Here is a 26,305-nt window from a genome sequence, read left to right on the forward strand (position 1 = left end):
TCAACTGTCCTGAAGTACTTACATATACTATAAACTAAGATGACAGAAAATATATTTAACATTTTAAATTGTTCGTCTATAAGAAAATAGAGATTTCTCTACTTTTCTTGATTGGTACATAAAATAAAAACATCAAATAAATATATAGTTTTGTAAAACCTTATGATTCCCTTCTGACCTAGGAATTAAAACAACCATTTAAATAAGTTAAAAGTATCTGATTTCATACAGTTCATAACAATAGACAATTAATAAAGACATAAAGTATCTACAGACCGAAACAACATAACCTATGTGTCACTGCAGTCTATTTATAAGTAAGATTATGTAACGAGGGGTTTTATGTACAATCGATTGACAATAAAGAATAAATATAATTTATCTGAAACAATTTAAATCGTTCAAAAAAAGCCACAAAACCTGTGACTGTATATTTATACTATTTATTCTTTTAATGTATTTTTTTTTTACCTCTAAGTATTCAACGGACAAGAACCATTAAAACGTAAACATATGTTGAAAAACTAAATGAAATTAATTTAACGATTTTTAATCGATAATATCAATTATCAGTGTTCCGGCATTTCACAAAACGACAAGTTAAAGCCTTGAAAAGATGATACATTCGTAACACTCCTGAGATGTATCACCCATTATTTCTCTCAGTGTAATATTGTGTTGGCTTCTTTGATGTATGTTCTGATAGTACGTTTCGTTTAATCAAAAAGCAGTTTGCTGAATAATAATAATAAAGTTTGCTTCTCTGGTATTGATAAATGCTATTGCAATCTGGTATGGGAATAATAAAATAAGGGAACTGATTAAAAAAGAAGAAAAAAAAAGAAATAAATAAAACGATAATTGACATGCATAACAAACAATTACCTGTAATACCTTCTTGTATATATTCAAGGGATTACAAATTAAAGGTAGGTTGTAGTATTTTGGCACATATATTTTGAAAAGAATGTGAAACAATTGATATAGATTTATATATACTGACAAATATAATAAGCTATATTTAGTTTAAGTGACCAGGGCGGAATTTATCCAGCTATTGTTGAAGGTGTTAAAATTGTAATCAAGCTGACCAGGTCTGGGGTTAAGTGGGATTATTATTAAATTTGGTCGGATTTCAACAGATTAAACACCTGCGTTTTAAATCTTTTCATTTTTCTTCTTTTAATCTGCATGTTGCAGATTTACATGTTTCGCTCATTAACATAGTTTATTTGGGTTTTTTTCAATGCATTTTTCTCGACAATAAACCTGTTATCCCAATTTCTTTGTAGTATATATCTATCAGTTCAAGTACACAATCATTTCAATTTACATTTGTGTCTTAAAATTAAACAAAACTTTTTTTAAAATAAAGTCTAATATTTTGCCGTCTAAAACATCTTGTGACATTTCGATGTATAGTTTTACTTCATGCAACCAGTAAAGGCAGCCGAAGAAGAAAACTTGTATAGGCAAACAAATTATAGTTCAACATGTTAACTTAAGGAGCTCGCTTATGAAATTAAAGAAAGGATCGGGAGTATAAATGGTCATGATGATCAGGTAGTATACACAAGTCCTGATGTTCATAGAGTATAAAACTGATGCCAAATTGAGAAGAACATAGCTCTGATACTCAATGGAGTATATAAAAGTCCTGATGTTCATATAGTATTCCCGGTGGTTTAATTTATCGCTACATCAATGAAGAGCAATTAGGAAAGATTTGAAAGTTTAATATTCAGTTTAACGACAAAGCTTTACATTGCAGAATTCTTGCTGACACATGTTCTTAATTGTAAAGTGAAGTGATATCAACAAAATTTGGCTAACAGTCACTTAGATTACAAATGCTGTCAACATAGTATAGACACACGTCTAGTGTTAAAAACTATTATCGTATCATGTCTTTTATATTTTATTTTCTGGTTTGTATTATCGGTTGCTTCCATGCAATTCTTCGGTCCTTTAGTAAAAACATTGCTTGAGTGGGGCGACCGTTTGATTGTGCGATGTGTATAAATATTCTGTCCTGTCCAGTTAAAATGGAGAAGTTATATACAATACGTCAGGGTTTAGAGGGTATTAAACACTCTGTATAAGTATCAGATATATTTTCAACGGGTCTAGGGGTGCCATGTTTAAAGAATAAAAAACATTCTTCCTCTATCAAACATTTCACCATTTCCAGTTTCGATGTTCTAGCGTCTCATGGCCGGTTCATTCATTTTTAATGAAATAATTACCACTGAACGTTAGGCTTAATACAATTAAAGAATTATATTTATTGTTACGCGCGTCAAATGTTTCGTAACTATATGCCGTCCTCGTTAATGTCTTCTCGCCAAATTTTACTAAGTACCCGAGTTTTACACCTTGTTTTACGTAATGTTTGTTATGTTCTTAAATACTAATACTTTAAATCAAACTTGGGTAATTAAATTAATTATAAACAATACGGCAGGTCACACATACTAAAGCTTTTGGTGATAAGTTGCATCATCTAGAATCAGACAGTCATTGCAAATAGAAATAAAGTGATGGGTGATTTGGCATCAAATTTGAAAGCTATATATAGGGCAACAGTAGTATACCGCTGTTCAAAACTCTTAAATCCGTGGACAAAAAAACAAAATCGGGGTAGCACACTAAGACTGAGGGAAAAGCATTAAATATGAGAACAGAACAACGACACACCATTAAAATTTAACACACACAAAAACGGACTAAGCATTATATAAAATATATAAAATAACAAATATAACATCAAAACCAAATACATGAATTTAAGATAGATAAGAACCGGGACACGTCTTATAGTAATTTGAATTCACATTCAAAAATAAGAGAAAACAAACGTCTGTAACACACACAGAAACGAACTATAATATAACAATGGCCATATTCCTGACTTGGTACAGGACATTTTTCAACAGAAAAATATGGTGGGTTGAACCTGGTTTCGTGGCATGCCAAACCTCTCTCTTGTATGGCCATGTGCAATATATCATTAAAACGACAACACAACATTACAGGACTACAATATGAATAAATAGGAGAACACAATTGACAAAGAAAGACACGAATAATAGCTAAAAAAAGGCAACAAGTTTAAAATTTCAATATGCCAGAAGTGCATTTTGTCAACACAAGATTCACCAGTGATGCTATTATGTCGTACAGCAACTTATTTCTGAAATTGTTTGATTTTTGTGCTTTCTAATTGATATGTTCAATGGACTTCTTACAGGTTTTTATTCTCTTTCCAAACAGAGCAATATGTAAATTTATGAGTTTAACTGTCCCTTTGGTATCTTTCGTCCCTATGTTATTGAAAACAATATTGAGTAGTCAAACATTTAATTCAGTGAATTCTCAAAACATTCATTCGCATTCAGAATGTATAAATGTAAACAGATGGCTCGGAATCAAGATAAAATTAACACTTTATAAAGTTGTATAGCCCAGGATGTATAAACACCAGTATCGAAGCACTAACCACTAAGATCATGATACTTTAGGTAACTAACAGTCCATCAGGTGGAGCTTTCACTGACCACTAAGATCATGATACCCTAGGTAACTTACAGTCCATCAGGTGGAGCTTTCGCTGACCACTAAGATCATGATACTCTAGGGAACTTACAGTCCATCAAGTGGAGCTATCCCTGACCACTAAGATCATGATACCCTAGGGAAATTACAGTCCATCAGGTGGAGCACCCTAAGGAACCTACTGTCATTCAGGTGGAGCTATCACTGACCACTAAGAGTCATAATACCCCAGGGAACCTACAGTTCATCAGTCGGAGCTATCTTCATCCTGACAATCAAAACCAAATATTTGAGACCAAAGCTAAAATTACGGAGGATTTCGTTTATCTTAAATCTATACATTTAGACAAGCGCTCTAACGTTCTTCTGTGTTATATATTAGAATAGTTATCGCAGTACTGTAGTTGAACACTTGTCGCCATTTTTGATTTGACGATCGAAAATATCTATTTGATGTTACCGATACGCGTTGCCAGTAAAACTTTTTTTGCCACCGTCAAATGGCCAAATGATGGCGACAAATGTTTAACCAGAGAACAGTTTATTTTTCAATGAAAAGTTTTTTTAGTAGTATGAAAAACTTTCAGCTCACGTTTAGTTCAATTTTGATTACTCAGTAATTCAATGATCGTCTCTGGCAATTTGGATTATTAGTTCTTTGTTTTATCATATTCAGACCTTTGATCTTTTCTTTTAATTTTGTTTTCGTTTTGTTATGACGGGCCCTTTAGGGCTTACTTTACGGTATGCGTTTTGATTATTGGTAAAGGCCATACGGTGCCCTCCAGTACATTACAGGGTTTGGGTTATTGGTAAGATCCGTAAGGTGTCCATTAGGTGTTTACTTCCTTGTTTTCTCGTCTCTAGTGGATAGTTCGGTAATTGGTTATCATACTATATCTCCTTGTTTTTATATTTTCATGCACAACGTTACTTGTTTATTAGTTATATGACCGTATGTAAAATGAGAATCCTTCTGTTTCAAGTATTACCAGGAAGAAATGACCAAATCATAGCGGTCAGCTTAATCAACTCTACTCATTAGGACTATTAGGTAACATTAATCTAATAGAATCTGATAATACAGAAAGTCATGTCTGTGTATTCAAATGTTGTCCTCTGTAGAGCACATTGTAATTATAGGTCGGCAAAAATAAGCTAATCAAGACGTAAAGATGCACTTTGTCTCAAAAAAGCAATTGAGTTGTTTTATCGTGGGAACTAAGGAGTTATTAGGGTAAATAATTGATGGAGTTGGCTAGTTAAGCAGACAAATCAATGAATTCACTGGTATTGATGTTTTATCGATCTAATATTATTTTATTCACGACAATTTAGATAAAGGCACACCCCTTTTCTATCGGTTTCACTAGAACACTAATCTTTATTGTTTTATTATATTTCTGCCTTCACCTTAACAAAACATATCGTGTTTAAACTAAAAAATCACCAAAATTAAAAAACAAATATATTAAAAAAAAACAGCTCTTATTATTTTTTTTTATTTTGGCCTTGTATCTTATTTCTAAAGAGGTTTCTAGGAAATACAACATATTTAAAGACTTTATATAAAAAAGAAGATATGGTATGATTGCCAATGAGACAACTATCCACAAAAGACCAAAATGACACAAACATTAACAATTATAGGTCACCGTACGGCCTTCAGCAATGAGCAAAGCCCATACCGCATATAGTCAGCTATAAAAGGCCCCGATAAGACAATTATAAGGATCTTGTGATGTTTTTGTAGGAGCATATTCATGCAAAAGATTATATAATTCGGACGGAAATAAAATTATTTGATATTTTGGTTTGTAAGTACCCATAATATTCAAAGTTTTTTTTTAATCTTTAATCGATAACCTTAAGGAATAAGGATTTATGTTGAAACTCTTTAATAAAAAAACATCAATGAGTTTGCATAGATCGTATTTGAGTAAATAGGCTCTATAGCTAACATCACAGTAAATATTATGATTTGATCCGTAAATGCTCTGTCACAGAAACCACTTGTTCATTATTGTCAATTATACTGACTATGCGGTATGGGTTTTGCTCATTGTTGAAGGCAGTACAGTGACCTATAGTTGTTAATTTCTGTGTTATTTTGGTCTTTTGTTGTGATTTGTCTCATTGACAATCGTACCACATCTTCTTTTTTGATATTAGAAAAATCACAGTTTATAAAATACAAAATAATCAGTTTTCCGCACATTTTTTCGTAATGGTTGAAGATATTTATTTGATATTTGGTATAACGTTTTAATATGACATGTTACAGATCAAGTTTTGTTTGCCAATTTGGGGCTAAAGATTTTGTGAAGAGTTGTGACAGGTCCTTGGATTTAGAAAATTAAAGTTTTTCACAATTTTTTTTTCGTCATACTTGAAGTTATTGACTTGATATTTGTTATATAGCTTTATCATGACAAGTTGAAATATATAAAGTTAGCATTTTGTTCCAGTACAATTAAATCTTAACCTGTAGGGGACAATGTATTGGCATACAATACTCTCACAATGCTTGTTATCTCCAGCTATTTCTCCCCTTTAAACGATTGTTGACTCTACATTATGTTATATGACTTTTACGGAAAACTCTGTGAGCCTTACTGCAAGATTAATACAACTGTAATATCCGTTACTGACAATTTTACCCACTGCAACTGATCATGACATTTTCTGATTTAATTTAATTGCTTATTTTGTTCAATTGTTTAATTTTTGTGTTTATCATGTTCATTATTTTCACTCTCCCCCAGGAGGCAATAAAGAATATATATTAGACTAAAAATGCTGATGCTGATTTTCGTGAAAGTTCTGAAATTTCTCTTAGCAGGTTAAGAGTAAAATCACAAAATAATTAATTTCAAGGAAAATTCAAAACGGAAAGACCTAAATCAAATGATAAAACACATCAAACAAATGGACAACAACAGTCATATTCCTGACTTGGTACAAGCATTTACAAATATAGAAAATGGCGAATTGAACCTGGCGCTAAATTTCCAACTTGTATGACAGTCGCATCAAGTTACAAACGATGCGTAAACAAAAAGAACAGACAAAATAGGTTAAATTGACAAAATAGGGATACAGAATTCATCACTGTGTCATTATCTCAATTAGAACAAATAAAGGCAACAGTAGTATACCGCTGTTCAAAACTCATAAATCCATGGACAAAAAACTAAATCGGGGCAACAAACCAAAACCGAGGGAAACGTATTAAATATAAGAGGAGAACAACGACACAACAACGAAACACAACAGCACACAGAAACGGACCAAGCAACAGACAATACACCACGAGAATAACAAATATAACATCAAAACCAAATACATAAATATGGGATAGACAAGTACCGTGCCACGTCTTATCTCAAAATTAAGAGAAAACAGAAACGACTCAACGTTAAAATGCAACACACACACAGAAACGAACAATATTATAACAATGACCATCTTCCTGACTTGGTACAGGACACTTTTAAAGGGGAATAAAAGTGGTGGGTTGAACCTGGTTTTAAGGCATGCCAAACCTCGCACTTTAAAAACAGACAAACAAGAATGTGTCCAAAGTACACGGATGCCCCACTCGCACTATCATCTTCCATGTTCAATGGACCGTAAACTTGGGTAAAAAATCTTATTTGGCATTAAAATTAGAAAGATCATATAATAGGGAGCATGTGTACTAAGTCTCAAATTGATTGGACTTCCACTTCATCAAAAACTACCTCGACCAAAAACTTTATCCTGAAACTCGCACTTTCATTACCTATGTTCAGTGGACCGAAAATTGGGGTCAAAAGTCTAATTTGGCTTTAAAATTTGAAAGATCATATCACAAGGAACCTATGTACTAGGTTTCAATTGGATTGGACTTCAGCTTCATAAAAAACTACGTTGACCAAAAACTTTAACCTATGGCGGAACAGACGGACAAACGGCGGACGGTACAGCGAACGAACGGGCGCACATACCAGAAAACATAACTTTCGTAGGTGGGGCATAATAATTAACAAAGAAACACAAAAAACATCTATAAAATTTAACAACCACATAAGCTGGAGGCCAAATGAGAGCATATAAACCAACTGAAAACTGAAAAGCCAAATTCATCTAAAGTAAGATACCTGAAATATAATAAGTTGTGTTTTCATTGAAACCATAAAAAAAAACTCTTTTCCTGCTTTCTTAGAACAATTGGTTATTATTTCATATTAAATCGTAAAATGAATCGTCTGTAATCACCAAGGAGACCGTAAAATTTCTCAACACATCCTGTAATTAAAAGATAACGGAAAATGATTTTGTCATCATAAATTGCAAATGACCGAATTTTGATCTTTTATTTTCTTATCTTTCCATTACGATAATCTTGTTCACATGCTATGCAGCTTACATCATTGACAATCAATTGTTTAAAACACTTGTTGACATTTATAACAAAAACTAATGTATCAACGGAACAATAAAATATGTCATAGACAACCGGGAATATGTACGGAGGCGAGATAAAATAGGTCAATTGTTCAACAACTTGCAACAAAGTATTAAAAGCTATCATCGTTTTGGAGAGTTCCATCCCTACAGGTTTTCTAATCAGAATGTAGCACCGATAAGTTTTGTCATCGGCCTGATTATTGCTTTTCCTTGCTATTCTTTGCGACTTTTTTATGCAAGAAAGTGGCGAAAGATACCACAGGGACGTTCAAAATATGCAAAATGTTGTGTATTACTATCGATGCAAATGTTTCTGACTATGCAATAATAGAAAAACACTACTCTATTTTAATATGAATAGTCAAAAAGGATTATACAATCTAAATCTTGATCTGTGTATTCTGCATGATCATTATTTTGAAGAAAACATACTTTCATGTCCAAGAGTTAATGGTAAATATAAAAAAGAATATGTGGTATGATTGCCAATGAGACAACTGTCCACAAGAGACCAAAATGACACAGACATTAACAACTATAGGTCAGCGTACGGCCTTCAATAATGAGCAAAGCCCATACCGCATAGTCAGCGATAAAAGGCCCCAATATGACAATGTAAAACAATTCAAGCGTGAAACCTAACAGCCTTATGTATATAAAAAAATTAACAAGATTCAGAAAGACAATTATCCCTTTGGATGGAAGAACTGCACAATAAATTAACGTTGTACATTGAACTATTTAAACGCTTATGTAAATCACAGTCCCAATCAACTTCACCGACAAAACATAGAAATATCATTGCAGAGACTGCCAATGGCTGTTCATCTCCAAAACAGGCGGAATATACACGATGTATAAAACAAAATAAAATCGTTTTGGGATTGTGCCTTAGGAGATAAGTCCATGAATTAGACTTTCAATTTACTGATTAACTGTAATTAAAACGAGGCTTTGTAAGTGTTATGCATCAATTACATTACTGTAAGGACAAACAAGCGAGGAAATTTATTTTTATAGGAGAAAAATGTCTTTTTTATTTTTAGAGCGAACAAGTAATCGATAACAGCGTGCATGCTACTAAGAGAAATAAAATGTTTTATATTTCATTCATCACTGATTCGTCACATTAATCATCAAATGAAATTTTTTATTTATTTTTTAAGAATGATTTCTCTTTGGTTTAATTTGAAATAAATGTATGCTGATCAACAAATGTGAGATATTATGTTATTTGTAACATAGAAGGTTAATGTTTATCAGAACCATTTTTTTTTAAGAATAGTAGAACCCCTTGTATGCATGGACATGAACGTTTATATAAATACCCATAAATTATGCGAATCGACCGTGAAGAAGCACATTTTACTACTAAATCTAACATTCCGATCAAAACAAATATCATATATTCTAACGAAATATGTAAGAAGCATATAGTTCCATCTTTTTGTTTCTTTCAATTCTTTTTCTATTTTTAAATTTTTGATAACAGTAAATGTTTATGGTATGTCAAAATAAGTCGGTCCTACAAAAATATAAAGGAAACAGTAGTATACCGAAATTCGTAAGTCGTAAATCGATTGACAGAAAACAAATCTGGGTTAGAAACTAAAACCGAAGGATTCATATAACTGAAACACTCAAGTGCGACCAAAAAAATACAAACGACGACGTAACACACAAAAACAAATCTATAAGATAACAACTGCCATTTTTGTTTTACTTGGTACAGGACATTTTACGAAAAATGGTTAACCTGGTTGTGTGGCTAGCCAAACCTCGCGTTTTTATGGCAATGTTGAATATAACACTAAAATGACATTACAGGACTACAGTACACATGAATACAAGATCATTTAGCACAGAATAATACACAATCAAACAATACAAAAATACATTTCGACATACTAATAGTTTTCAAAGATACCAGGCTTAAAATTTTATACGCTTTATGCGCATTTCATCTACATAAAAATCATCAGTGACGCCACAGAAAACTCTTTACTGACGAAAAAGACTCAATATAGATACCATGCTTATAATAATGTAAACCAGACGTACATATCATCTCTTTAAGACTCAATAGTGAGACTCAAAACAGGCACGAAGTTGAAAACCATTGATTTTATACAATTATAAAAGGTTTTGTCAAATACAGTTAAAGACATCAAGTTCATACATTTGATTTAAAAACACAAAATGTTAAAACCTCAAACAGATAATGCCATGGTCAACTTTAACGCATAAAATAAGTTTTACTAAAACTCAGTATAGCCTTAATTGATTACATTAGTGATTGTAATATTAGATTGCTTCAATATCAACGGTAAGGGCAGACAACTGGAAGATTGATGTAATGGCGAAGATAATTATTTTGTAGTAAAGTCTACAATGCAATTACTGCAAGACTTTTGCAAAGCTGGTCGTTTCTGAGTTTTGATCGAGGATAATTGTGTCAGTATGCCTCACAAATATTACAGGGAAACCTGATCCGAATAATGCAGTCGTTATAATCCGCGATGATGGCTACCTTACGAAAGTGGGAGAGGCCTGAATTATTCGGGTGAAGGGAAACCCATGCCTTCTACAAAAGCAAATGAAATAAATTTGTTTTTGTTACAAGCAATCGGTCTGATAAGCAATATTAAGGCTTGAAGAGAGCAAAATGTCTTTTTTATCTTTAGAGCGAACAAGTAATCGATAACACCGTGCATGCTATTAAGGGAAAATAAAATGTTTTATATTTCATTCCTCACTGATTCGTCATATTAATCATCAAATGAATTATTTATTTATTTTTAAGAATTATTTCTCTTGGTTTTAATTTGAAATAAATGTATGCTGACCAACAAATGTATGATATTCTGTTATTTGTGGTGTAGAAGATTAATGTGTATGTGAAAACAAAAGACAACTTTCAAAACAATGTAATAATAGATATAAGCACTCGCAAAAAAGGGACGAAAGATACAAAAGGGACAGTCAAACTATAAATCGAAAATAAACTGACAACGCCATGGCTAAAAATGAAAAAATACAAACAGACAAACAATAGTTCACATGATATAACAAAAAGAACTTAATAAGTCGATATGAAAGAATATAAAAGTAAACAAAAATATGTTCACTAACATGGAAGAAGCAAAATATCGAGAAAAAAAAAACAATTTTAATCTGAACAAATATCACTCCCCAAAAAAATTACTAATGTGTCAACATTGAAAGGAATTATGTCAGATGCATATATTTCCCTTCTTTTGATTTCTATGTCTATGTTTTTTTGTTGAGATCAGTACATATTCATGCTATTTAAAGTCGGTGAAACTAACAAAATAGTCGTAAACTTCATAATTTTCAATTTACAAAAAAAAGGCTGCTGATTAGACGAGCATTTCATGTTAAAAGACTTATCAGAGACAATCAAATCAAGAACCAAGCTAAATAACATTGGTGACATAAAATTCTAATAGGATTTTCTAAATACATCTAAAAACTTCAATCTCAGAACTGATTTTAGCATATGCAAATTTGTAAAAACTTCAGCATTCAATGTGGTGATCAGTTTTTACGCACAAAAAAGTAATGGCCTATATTGATTACGTTTAGTGTTTGTAAAATTAAATAGTTTCATTATCAACGGTAAGGGCAGACGACTGGAAGATTGATCTAATGGCGAAGAAAATTATTTTGTAGTAAAGTCTACAATGCAATTACTACTAAACTTTTGTAAAGCTGGTTGTCTTCGAGTTTTGATTGAGGATAATTGTGTCAGTATGCCTCACAAATAATGCAGGGAAACCTAATCCGAATAATGCAGTCGTTATAATCCGCGATGATGGCTACCTTTAATGTGAGAGTCGATCAAGGGGGGGGGGTGAATTATTCGGGTAAGATGAAACCAGGGCGATCTAAAAGAACAAAGAGTTAATGAAATAATATTGTTTTATTACAATCAATGCAAAAATATGCTGAAGCCATAATGAGATTGTATTAATACCTTAAGGGAGCAACTATTTAACTATAATGAGATAATACACTTTTTTCTCTCACCCCGTTCAAACTTCTTTATTAAAAATTACATTCGGTCATAATTCACCTTCTGTTATCAATTTATGTTTCTTGTGGTGTTTCACACTTTCAAAATTTAATATTTATAAACTAGGGGTTCTACAGAGCCTGTGTCGCTCACCTTGGTCTATGTGAATATTAAACAAGTGAGCAGATTGATTCACGACAACAGTGTTTTGGTGATGGTGATGTATTTGTAGATCTTACTAAACATTCTTGCTGCTTACAATTATCTCTATCTATAGTGAACTTGGCCCAGTAGTATCAGTTGAAAATGTTTGTGAAAATCTACAAATTTTATGAAAATTGTTAAATATTGACTATGAAGGACAATAACTCCTTAGGGGGTCAATTGCCCATTTTGGTCATGTTGACTTATTATTAGGTCTTACTTTGCTGAACATTATTACTGTTAACAGTCTTTCCTATCTATAATAATATTAAAGATAATAACGAAAAACAGCAAAATTTCCTTAAAATTACCAATTCAGGGCAGCAACCTAACATCTAATTATCCGGTTCATCTGAAATTTCTAGGGCAGATAGATCTTTACCTGATAAATAATTTTACTTCCTGTCAGATTTGCTCTAAATGCTTTGGGTTTTAAGTTATAAGCCAAAATCTGCATTTTACCCTATGTTCTATTTTAAGCCAGGGTGGCCATCTTGGTTGGTTGGCATGGTCACCAGACACATTTTTTAAACTAGATACACCAATGATGATTGTGGCCAAGTTTGGTTAAATTTGGCACAGTTGTTTGATTTTTGTAAAAGTTAACGACGACGGACGACGGACGCAAAGTGATGGGAAAAATAGTTTCAGATTTGCCCTTTTCATGATATAACGATATGTAGATAACACGTCAGTAGTTCAGCCACAAAAAAAATCCGACGAGCGCACATAATTAAACTCGCTGCAATAAAGTTTCTAACAGTCGAAAAAAGGGACGAAAGATACCAGACCTTATAGATCGAAAATAAACTGAAAACGCCATGGCTAAAAATAAAAAAGACAGACAAATAATAGTTCAAGAGACACAACAAAGAAAAATAAAGACTAAGCAACACGAACCCCACGAAAAACCTGTTTGTGATCGCATGTGCTCCAGAAGGGTACACAAATCCTGTCCCACATGTGGCACCAGTCGAGTTGCTCATTTTATAACAAACCCGGTAAATAGTCTTATACGGTAGGCAACAGTTCGTACCATATAAAGGTAAATGACGAACATAATTCCGTATGTTTTATCACGTAAAAAGCAAAACAACAAAACCAACTAAACTCCAAGAAAAACTCCAAACGGAGAGTATTGTAAGTGAACGGGAAAATTAAAAGCTAAGACACACAAAACGAATCGACAACAACTGTCACAATCCTGACCCGACACAAAAATTCTCCTATCTTGAAAATAGTGGATTACACCTGGTTTTATAATTAGTCAAACACCGCACTTGTATTAAAATCGCATATAGAAAGAGTCCAATAGCAAAACTGAAAATAACAAGAAACAAAAATACCATAACATAATAATCAAATTACGGGATGGACAAGTACCGAGCCACGCCAAATGGATACCACCAAAACAGACCAAACAGTAAAAATATAATATTCAAAGACAAATAAAACAATACTACAACACGTTGTTTAGTGAATAAACAACGTCATACCTAGAATCTATACTCCAAGACCATCGTGTATTATTTGTGAAGTTGATACGAAATAATTATCAACAAGGACTTGGTACTTTCCGATTTAGTTTGTATAGAAAAAGAACGCGACGTTCTTTGACATTCCATTTTTTCATCAACTTTCTAATTGAATTAAAGATGTTCATTCAATACGTCATATAAAGATATGAATTTAGTCTGACATATACAGGCAGATAACCGAATGAAAATTCTTACTTCGTAAACAGTTCGTTTGGGTAAACTATAAAGAACATACCTTCTGGCTTAGTGATGATTAAAATGATATACAACTGAAGATCCAAAACGGTCATTGTTATTGTAGTTATCATGTGAAAATGGAAATATAAACTTTATTATGTAAAGAAAAAACGAAAATACCAAAGGAGCAATGACAATCATGAATCAAAGAATGATGGACAACATAATGAGCAAACAACTACAAGGAAAACTAAAAATATAGGTTTTATTGTCTAAACTTCAATATAGACATATAACTGTTACAGCTACTACATGTATTTAGGTTAACGAGTGTTGCTGGATAGAAGTTTTATTTGTCTGTCTGATGTTTACTCTCACCTCTCTAATTAATTTTGACATATTTTACATCTATAACATTTAACATCTTTTGGAACCAAAGGTTTTTAATGCTTAGCAATTATTTCAGGGACATACAATCTAATTTTCAGATTCAAATCTGGTCTAATCTGTAGCTATAATGTGGCATAATACATATCCAGGATAAGAAGAAGACAATACACGAAGTATATAAGTGAAAATAAAATAAATAAGATGCGGTCTGCTTTTTATGATGCTGAGAAAACGATTTGAAAACGGAATAGTCCACAACATTAAAGTTATACTTTAAACACTTCTATAAATGTGTGACGTACAAAATTGTAATTCTGGTATATATGATAAGTTTATTTACATGTTGTTAGTCTAACATATATTGAGTGGCTAAGTTAAGTTGCTTTGTCTATATGCCTGTTGTTATTTTTTTGTATACATATTACGTGGTTATGTACTTAAACATCCCGTTTTACTATTGTAAAACTTTTTTGTATTCTTGTCTTTTATTTTTGATAATGTGCTTTGTCTATATACCTTTTTATGTTTCTTTGATATTAATAATATGACGTGCCTCTGTACTTATACTTCTCGTCATTGTGTTATTGAACTATGATAAAATTGTGTATTCTTGTCTTTAATTTTTGCTAAAATGCTTGATCTATATGCAATGCTGTGCTTCTTTTTAAAATATTTTTTTTTTTATAGTAGTTAAGAAAATAACACACTGTTGACTGCTGTAACCCTATTTTTGCAATTTTTACCTATTATGTCTGTTTGTTTTGTTCACACATCATTGCCAATATAATGGAATTTTATGCAACTGTTATATAAGTGAGATGTTTATCTAGCTTTAAAAAAAGGTTTAATCCACCATTTTCTACAACAACAAAAATCGGTTCAAAGTCAGAAATATGCCAGTTGTATCAGTTGGAGCTTTTGATTTAGCCTTTTTGATTACGGACTTTACTATTTTAATTTCCCTCGGAGCTCAGTATTTTTGTGATTTTACTTTTTACATATTTTCATTAAGGTTATTTAGTTGTACTGGTATATCGTCGAAAGCCTGTATAAAATTTATTTTCAGATTTCTAGAGCTTGGCAAATGGATAAATTTTTAGGCGACATTACTTACCAATGTTGAACTCTTATAAATACTTCGCAAAAATACAAATCACGGTTAAAACAACTGTGATTAGCGTCTCCTTCTATGTATGCAAATTTAGACTCTGTAAAATTGATACTATCAGTAAAAGCACACACTCGGTAACTTAAAAATCATAAAAAAGACGTATTGATGAACATAACTTGTGTCTGTTGGGACAATTGTTTGATGTTAATCACTGTAAACGAAGTCAGTTAAGTTTGAACATGCACGAGTGTTACCTATTTTTATATTTCAAATGGTCAAATGTTCAAAAATATCTGTATTAGCTCTGTTACAAAAAATGTAACCCAAAATAGCAGATTGAATTTCTCGCTATAGACATGATTTGAAAGGGATGTACACTATCATTTTGGAATTAAAAGGGTGATTTCGACATCTATATTAACTATATAGATTTGTAATGATGGGCAAATGTACTGTTGATAGAGTCGATTTCAGATTATTCCTGAAGGCGACCAAATTCGGTCATTTGATAGCAATTGGAGAGGCGTCGATTGTTTTCACAAAAGTTTCAACAATTGCGTTATGATACAACTATAAGGATTCAGAACTTACACACTCTCACACATTAATATGAATATTTAGACTTCAAAATGTATGTCAAGCGTGAAAACACTAATAACAGGTCAATAAGTTTTATAGGACATATGTATTGCTTGAAGATGTGTTTTTTTTTCTTTTTAATCAATTCACATGTAAGTACTAATGCCAAATAAAATTAAAAACCAATTGTTCAGAGAACAATTGAAAGTCTTTCCACAACAAAGAAATTTGGATAAGAAGATAGTTTCTTTATACTGATGAGATAAATAATGGTTTAGATAATATGCTACTTCCGGTCTCATATGATAGCTTCTTTCACACTGATTCCAAATATATATAGTTTCTATATACTTTTGCATGTAAAATGGTAGATAATTGGGCACTTCCGGTTTGTTGGAAGTCATTTTTAGTCTTCAGTAATCAGTTTATGTATCTATATGTTAAAATATATGGATTCTGAGTACTTTTTTGTGAAAAAAACTGCAAAAAAAGCTACTTCCGGTTTTCTCAAGGTCACTTCCGGTAGCCATTTTTCAAGGTCATTTGTCACTTAACCTTTTGTTTAAGGTCAAATGTCTTTATAATGAACTTACTTGAAGTTATAATCAAATAACCTCATATCAAGACATTTCAGGGGCAACAACTCCTATAAAATGCAATTTAATTGTATAAGACTAAATGTAGCATATCTTCATTACTATTAAGCAGACATTTTTCACTTGTTCTTTTATATGTATCTCTCAAAGTGAGGGAGAAAATGCAAAAACAAGTAAAAGTCACAATTGAGAATTTGACCTTGACCTTTGACCTTGACCTCATTTTCTAAGTTAGGACCCAGGGGACTCAAATAAAAACATTCCAGGGTTATACGGTCAACGGTTTATGAGTTAAAAAAACATACCGACAAATTTATTCTGTAAAGGTAGATAACTCCTATAAAATTTCATCGAATCGCTTCGATCCAAATACGCCAAAAATTACTGAGGATGTAACGAACAATTTGTAAAAAGAATTTTGTCGCTATCTTGTTTTGTTACGAAGGAGATGCACACAGAGGGTAAACAGTGAAAAGGGAAATGACTCTTACATAGAAAATGGTTAGGCTTAGCAGGGTGAAATTTAAAAGCGCATAAACTATACGATACCATATGAGAAATATCTAAGCGACATATTGCGAAACAAACATTTTGCGCAAGAACAAAATTTGGCGGAAGAAAAAAAAAAAAAAAATAATAATAATAATCAGAACAAAAACAATAAGTCTTTCCACAGAAAAGTGGAAAGACTTAATAAAATAAGTAAAAATTAAAATTCAACAAAGACACAAGGCTTGGTAGTAGGCCAGACTCACATCTCCTCTAAATAAGAATCATCAGTGACACTCAAATCCAAAAACCAAATACCCAAGGTAATTATGAGATCGAGAGATACCAAAAAACCAATATTAAGACGACTTTCTGACAAATCAGACCAATGTCACTTAAGTCTTTCATAGAAATAGCTGAAGGTCTAAAGTTATGACTACTAAATTTACATGAAAAAGACACAAACTGTTATAACAAAAAGAGATACAAAGTCTGATAATAAACTCATCATAGATACCAGATGACTTATAAAACAACACACTTGTGTTTCTACAAACTGAATATAATTACAAATCAATAATTCCTGAAGTGGTTGCTCATTTACCAATCCTTTAACTACACCCAATAGGGGCACATACCAATTTATATATAATGAAAACAAATTATGTCTTTTCTCATTTTTCTTACTGATCAGAAGAAACCACGAATTGATACACCTACAACGTGATAGATATTAATACGCATTACCACATATAAACAAATAGAAAGAAAAAAACACTTGCTATTTATCAGAATACAAAACTAACCCGGTAATAGTCATTTGATATATACACAAAAATATGTTTTATCATTGAATAATCGAAAATTTACTTGAATCATATGAAATACGACTTTTATATTCCTTGCTCCGTACATGCATTAATATTACTGAAGTAAACTGTGGTATAATCATGGTTACATATATTGCTAGCTGAATCTCCATTGAGGGCTATAAAAAAGAAGATGTGGTATGATTGCCAATGAGACAACTATCCACAAAAGACCAAAATGACACAAATATTAACAACTATAGGTCACCATACGGTCTTCAACAATGAGCAAAGCCCATACCGCATAGTCAGCTATAAAAGGCCCCGATAAGATAATGTAAAACAATTCAAACGAGGAAACTAACGGCCTTATTTATGTAAAACAAAATGAACGAAAAACAAATATGTAACACATTTTAGGTTTGTTATAACGAACCAATTAGGTGAGCAAGCGACATATATATAAGTTGTAAGCGTTGTATTACTGACTTTACTGCTACGTCTGCTGACTTTTAGCGCATGTTTTAATTAGTTATCAAAGGTACCAGTATTGTAGTTTAGTACGCCAGACGCGCGTTTCATCTACATAAGACTCATCAGTGACGCTCATATCAAAATATTTATAAAGCCAAACAAGTACAAAATTGAAGAGCATTGAGGATTCAACACTTTTAAAGGTTGTGCCATATACGTCTAAGGTAATTTATGCCTTGGATAAGAAAATCCTTAATTTTTCGAAAAATCAAAGTTTTGTAAACAGGAAATTTATAGAAATGACCACATTATTGATATGCATGTCAACACCGAAGTGTTGACTACTGGGCTTGTGATACCCTCGGCGACGAAACGTCCACAATCAGTGGCATCGACCCCGTAAAACAGAGAGAAAGAGTTGTATATTTAAATTAAATTAAGACAAAACCTAAATAAACGTGACAACAATTAAAATCCACCGTCCCAAACTATATACATTCACAGAGAAATCCACCGTCCCAAACTATATACATTCACAGAGAAATCCACCGTCCCAAACTATATACATTCACAGAGAAATCCACCGTCCCAAACTATATACATTCACAGAGAAATCCACCGTCCCAAACTATATACAAATCCACCGTCCCAAACTATATACATTCACAGAGAAATCCACCGTCCCAAACTATATACATTCACAGAGAAATCCACCGTCCCAAACTATATACATTCACAGAGACATATTAACACAGCTGACATAAAAAGTCAAACAAGAAAAACATAAAATTGGATAAAGACATCAACAAAATTATTTTGTAATTGATCACACTAAGATCTTCAGTATCTTAAAACTAAGATTCTAATGAACAATTTTTACCAAACTGTTTGTTTAACGTGAACGCTATGTAACGTTGCCAAAAAAGCGCGGGGTTTAGCACAAAGCAAGGTTCAACCAACCAGTTTTACGTAAAATGTCCTGTAATTAGTCAGGGAAACTGCAATTGTTATCTTATAATTCATTTTTGTGTGTGGGGCATTGTCGTGTTTGTTTGTTACATTTTAGTGTTTTTCAAATATCGCAGACCTACAGACAGAGGTGTCATAACAAATTCGAACATATATACACATAAATCGGAATAAGAAGATACACGTGCATGAAAATTGTTGGCTTCTCGTATTCAACTTCACTTAAATAGAGCCTTAGAAATAGACAGAGGACAGGGTAAACCAAAATACAAGGAATATATTATGAATGTAACAAATATATTATAGTTGATGTGATTGTTACGGGGATTTGTTTTTGCTTCATCGATTTTGACTTTGATAGCGATTTACGGTTGCCTATGTATATATACTTCGTCTAAAATTAACTCCAGCAACGCTAGATCTCAAGATTGTTATTCTTCCCATAGCACAAACAACAAAAGCATTGGTACCAAACGTAACAATAATTCAATTACCAATAACAAGGTTTTGAAGGGCATTCTGAAAGTTGATAAAAAGTGTAAACTTAAAAAAGTGAAAATAAAATTCTGCTTATGAAATGAATCAGTATAATTGTGTTGAACTTAAGTCAAACATTTGATTAATTTATTATGATATTATCTCCCTGTTATAAAAGTTTATTACCATTTACTCAATTGTATTATTTCTCATTTTAATTTTCTTATTACTGATGACTAATAGTTTAATATTTGACATATACAACTCTTGTTAATTCAATCGTATAGAGGATTTAAAATAATGCGAAATATGAAATTAATAACTCACATACCTTGCCATGAAGAAGCGATAAACATTAAATATCAAATCTTTAAAAAACTATCTATTGATCTGAAACAAACGGAATAGATAACTGTTATCATGAATGGTTATTTAAACTTTTCTATAAATAAATTTGGTACTGGCCATTTACATTTTATTTTCACAATAAATCGTTAAGTATTATATTCCCACTTACCTTTATTATTAAACAATTAAGGTTCGATCCGCACCGACTACAAATGAAAAATAGATAGAGCCAAATATAATTCAATATTCAGTCTGGCGATGTCTTAATTATATAAAAATTCATATCCCATTCACGTTCTGAAGCAGTTTTGATTAAAACTGACAAAGCTTGTTAACCTAATTTGCGACTCTGATTACGGCTGATTGATACAATGCTGTTCCGGTCTCATTTTCTTTTTGGCAAAGTATGTATACATTTTGATATGGCTAGTTGGGTATTAATGAAGCTTCTGTTAAAACAGGGGCAATTAAGAATTTGTTACCTGGATAAGTTCGTACAAATGTATAAATAAACGTCGCATTTATACATTAAAGAAAATTAGCTTTTCTGCATCACAGAGAAAAAAAAAGGTATTAAAAAAGCATCATTGCTTCTGAATAAACTTTGCTTCAGCAGTTCTACACGCTAGACATTAAAATTGAGAATGGAAATGGGGAATGTGTCAAAGAGACAACAACCCGACCAAAATAAAAAAACACACAACAGCAGAAGGTCACCAACAGGTCTTCAATGTAGCGAAAAATTCCCGCACCCGGAGGCGTCCTTCAGCTGGCCCCTAAACAAATATATACTAGTTCAGTGATAGTGATAAACTGTTCTTTAGTTAGATGTTGAAACGTTTAGGTTATTAGAAATATGCATCAAGACTGAAATTACAAATTTTTCCCTACAATAAATATAATTTTCGGTGTATCCAAATACGATTGTAGTTTTATTCTCAAATTTAATAAAACATATATTTTATATATAAGTTCATATATTGTCCTCGATCTTACCTTCGCTAGCCAAGGGTTATGTTTCATCGTAACCCTTGGCTAGCAAAGGTTCCTCGATCTATACATACGTATCTTTTTTTTTATTATAGAAATAAGTGAATATCTAATAAATTATGGTTTTTAACTAATAGGTCAAAAATCAACTATGATGTGTTTGAGCTTTTGATTTTACCATTGTTTAGAGATTTTCTTCTTTAACTTTCCTTAGAGTTCAGTATTTTTCTTATTTTATTTTTCATCACATAAAGAAAATACCGGGCATTTTATTCAAATCATGTGATTGAAAATATAGGGTAAAGGTGCAAACATGGTTTAAATACTGACTGAGTTAAGTCTGCCAATTGATATTTTATCGTATGTTTTTCTATGTTGTGATGTTATGCTATTGTTTCAGAAAAAGGGAGAAGGTTTGGGCCCATTAAAACGTTTAATCCCGCTGCAAATGTTTGCACCTGTCCTAAGTCAGGAATCTGATGTACAGTAGTTGTCGTTTGTTTATGTAATATATACGTGTTTCTCGTTTCTCGTTTTGTTTATATAGATTAGACCGTTGGTTTTCCCGTTTGAATGGTTTAACACTAGTAATTTTGGGGCCCTTTATAGCTTGTTGTTCGGTGTGAGCCAAGGCTCCGTGTTGAAGGCCGTACTTTAACCTATAATGGTTTAATTTTAAAATTGTTATTTGGATGGAGAGTTGTCTCATTGGCACTCACACCACATCTTCCTATATCTAACTATATGTACAATATGTGGTTTATAGTGCACTCAATATGAAACCCGCAAAAATGTATGCCCAGTTGTATTACACACAATCAGGAATATCCACATGCACAAGACCAATCAAGGACCCCCCTCACCCACCCCTACATACAAACGCACCAAAAAAAAAAAAGAAAAAATATATTCATTAAAAGCATTTGTACGAGTTTCCTTAAATTCAATGTGATAACGAAATTAACAGTCATGTCACCATTTGTTACAGGTAAGATCAAAATAAAACGTCTTGTATATAAATTGAAATAAAATTATAAGTCGAGGATGTGAGAGTTGTCTCATTGGTAGTCATACTAAATCTTCTTATATATGTACATTATATATATTTGTCTTGCATAGACACTAAAGGTATCAAGATTATATATTGAAACTTTATTATTTCGTATGAAATGAAAATTCAGATGTTTTATTTTGAAAGGATATATATTATGTACTTAGGATTTCATATAAATATTGTCAAAAATAACAACTGTAGGATATACATTTGTGATCAGTCAGTTAATATCTACAAAGTCAAATATTGTGAATAAAATCTTGTATAAATATTAATAAAGGGTAAGACAACAGCATTAACTTGACATTTTTAAATTTATGATTCCTCTGTTGTTATTTATTTTCTAAAATATATAATTAATATCGTCTTTATGTTTTTACAATATCAGGTCACGAGATTAAAACAACATCGATCGCCTTATTATTACATCTGTTTTAAAATAAGGCCGGTTTTTTTTACACATATCGGACGTTCTGTACCGAAGAACAACTTTAAAAGTAGTAGCTATTGAATAAAATTTCTAAATATAAAAGAGATATATGCATTAAGGTAGTTGACATTAATTTCTACTTAAGCAGGCTGAAGTTGACCTTTAACAGACTTTATCTTTATTAAAATCATATATTTCCAACATAGATCTAGGCAAACTGTTGGTTGCAGTGTTTTAATGATACTAGATTAGTGATAATCGAATTTTCAAAATTTGTAGTATCAAATTATAAGCCTGGTAAATTTAATTGCTATTAGCATGTCGTAATGTTCTATTGTATTGTTATTTTTTGTATTTCTCTCTCCTGAATGTTCTTACGTTTATTAGTAGTGTAGTCCTGTCAAGTAATGTTGTCATTTAAGTGTTATATTTAGCATTGCCATAAACGCGAGAGTTTTGACTAGCCACAAAGTCAGGTTCAAACCACCATTTTTCTTAAAATGTCCTGTACAAATCAGGAAGGCGGCAATTGTAATCTTATAAGTCGTTTCTGTATGGGTTGCATTCTATGTGGTTTATTTGTTGCATTTTACTCATATTTGATGAGTTTCTCTCGTTTTTAGTTTGTAATTAGAATTTGTTTTCTCTAAATCGATTTATGACTTTCGAACAGCGGTATACTACTGTTGCCTTTATTTACATATAATGATAAATCGATGACGTAAACAATTGTTACTAGACACAACTCTTTAAAACACTACTCAGCATCGTAGAAAATTTAATGAAAATCTGTTAAATAATTTTGAATTGGTATTTTTACTCTATCTTGTTTTGTTTTACATGAAGTTGAATGTAATATGACTTCCATACATTTTTGAACAAACAACTACTCATACTTCTTTTAAAATTGCATATATATAAGTCATACATTGTCTATCCTGGAGAGAGAATTACCTATACCTGTACTAAGTCATACATTGTCTATCCTGTAGAAGGAATTACCTATACCTGTACTAAGTCATACATTGTCTATCCTGGAGAGAGAATTACCTATACCTGTACTAAGTCATACATTGTCTATCCTGGAGAGAGAATTACCTATACCTGTACTAAGTCATACATTGTCTATCCTGGAGAGAGAATTACCTATACCTGTACTAAGTCATACATTGTCTATCCTGGAGAGAGAATTACCTATAGATATAGGAAGATGTGGTGTGAGTGCCAATGAGACAACTCTCCATCCAAATAACAATTTTAAAATTAAACCATTATAGGTTAAAGTACGGCCTTCAACACGGAGCCTTGGCTCACACCGAACAACAAGCTATAAAGGGCCCCAAAATTACTAGTGTAAAACCATATTCTAAGTCATACATTGTCTATCCTGGAGAGAGAATTACCTATACCTGTACTAAGTCATACATTGTCTATCCTGGAGAGAGAATTACCTATACCTGTACTAAGTCATACATTGTCTATCCTGGAGAGAGAATTATCTATACCTGTACTAAGTCATACATTGTCTATCCTGGAGAGAGAATTACCTATACCTGTACTAAGTCATATCTTGTCTATCCTGGAGAGAGAATTACCTATACCTGTACTAAGTCATATCTTGTCTATCCTGGAGAGAGAATGACCGATACCTGTACCAAGTCATATCTTGTCTATCCTGGAGAGAGAATGACCGATACCTGTACCAAGTCATATCTTGTCTATCCTGGAGAGAGAATTACCTATACCTGTACTAAGTCATATCTTGTCTATCCTGGATAGAGAATTACCTATACCTGTACTAAGTCATACATTGTCTATCCTGGAGAGAGAATTACCTATACCTGTACTAAGTCATACATTGTCTATCCTGGAGAGAGAATTACCTATACCTGTACTAAGTCATATCTTGTCTATCCTGGAGAGAGAATTACCTATACCTGTACTAAGTCATATCTTGTCTATCCTGGAGAGAGAATGACCGATACCTGTACCAAGTCATATCTTGTCTATCCTGGAGAGAGAATTACCTATACCTGTACTAAGTCATACATTGTCTATCCTGGAGAGAGAATTACCTATACCTGTACTAAGTCATACATTGTCTATCCTGGAGAGAGAATTACCTATACCTGTACTAAGTCATATCTTGTCTATCCTGGAGAGAGAATTACCTATACCTGTACTAAGTCATATCTTGACTTACATCTAGAAATTGACAATGAGGGTCGGTTGAAAACAAACCTTTACGACAAAAGAGATGATTTCAGTTTTCCAATTGTGAACTTTCCATTTCTAAGTAGCAACATTACAGCAGCACCTGAATACGGGGTATATATCTCCCAATTAATACAATATTCCCGTGCTTGCATCTTCTATCATGATTTTCTTGATAGAGGGTTGCTGCTCACAAGGAAGCTATCAAACAAAGAGTTTCAAATGCTGAAGTTGAAATCATCCCTTCGTAAATCGAAGTTGGTTGACCGTTATGGAATAACCGTTTCACAAATGATATCGGATATGTTCCTTACGTCGTAACTACAATCCATTTCCTTTCATGAATGTGACCTACCGAATTAGACTATTTACCGGATTTGATAATACATAAGCAACACGACGGGTGCCACATGAGGAGCAGGATCTGCTTACCCTTCCGGAGCACCTGAGATCACCCCTAGTTTTTGGTGGGATTCGTGTTGTTTATTCTTTTGTTTTCCATGTTGTGTCATGTGTACTTTTGTTTGTGTGTTTGTCTTCTTCATTAAACCATGGCGTTGTCAGTATGTTTTAGATTTATGAGTTTGACTGTCCCTTTGATATCTTTAGTCTCTCTTTCATACATTGTTTATCCTCGAGAGAGAATGCCCCTAATAAATGCACATCGACTGTTTGGTTGTATAGGTTGGTTGATTGTTGATGTTTATTCACTTTCACCACTATTGACTATATTGTAGCGGTAGGTTGTTATCTATTGGACAATCCGAATGAAACCACTAAAACTGACAATCTTAGCAAAGTGAGATTGGAGTCAAACGCACTTAATACGTGTGTTGTTCGAAACTACAACCTCAGTATTGACATGATAGTGATACAAAAAAAGGACTAATTACGTTTGGAGGACGTGTTACAGAAACAGTTAAGTCTGCCTCATATCTTTACTTAAATCTAGAAATTGACAATGAGGGTCAGTTGAAAACAAACCTTTTAGACAAAAAAGACGATTTCAACTTCCGAATTGAGAATTGACATTTCTATATAGCAGCATTCTAGCAGCGCCTGCATACAGAACATTTATCTCGCAATTGATACGATATTTCAGTGCTTTTATTTCCGATCATGATTTACTCCAAGAGCGTTGTTGCTAACAAGGAATCCACCAAACGAAAAGTTTTAAGTGGATAAGTTGAAGTCATCCCTCCGTACTATTTTCCCTACAGTTACCTACCGAATAACATTAATTGCTGGTTTGTAATGACATTAGCACCATGACAGGTGCCACAAATGCGCCCTGGACAGGTTAACTGACATGTACCATACCTTACCCGCCCGGATCACCTTCGATCACCCCCAAGTTTTCAATACCAAGGTTTCTTGTTGCTCAATCTTTAGTTTTCTATAATGTGTTTTGTG

General features: G+C 32.5%; 1 protein-coding gene across 1 annotated transcript in view; it reads right to left on the minus strand.

Moving 5' to 3' along the window:
• The window catches only part of LOC134706224 (corticotropin-releasing factor receptor 2-like), a 113,908-nt gene extending 93,407 nt beyond the window's left edge, over positions 1–20,501 (minus strand). Inside the window, exon 1 of the mRNA XM_063564968.1 lies at positions 20,374–20,501. The gene's annotated coding sequence lies outside the window, so the exon portion shown is untranslated. The remainder of the gene's footprint in view (positions 1–20,373) is intronic.
• Positions 20,502–26,305: the final 5,804 nt, after the last annotated feature.

This window comes from Mytilus trossulus, chromosome 2 (assembly GCF_036588685.1).
Source record: "Mytilus trossulus isolate FHL-02 chromosome 2, PNRI_Mtr1.1.1.hap1, whole genome shotgun sequence".
NCBI lineage: Eukaryota > Metazoa > Mollusca > Bivalvia > Mytilida > Mytilidae > Mytilus > Mytilus trossulus.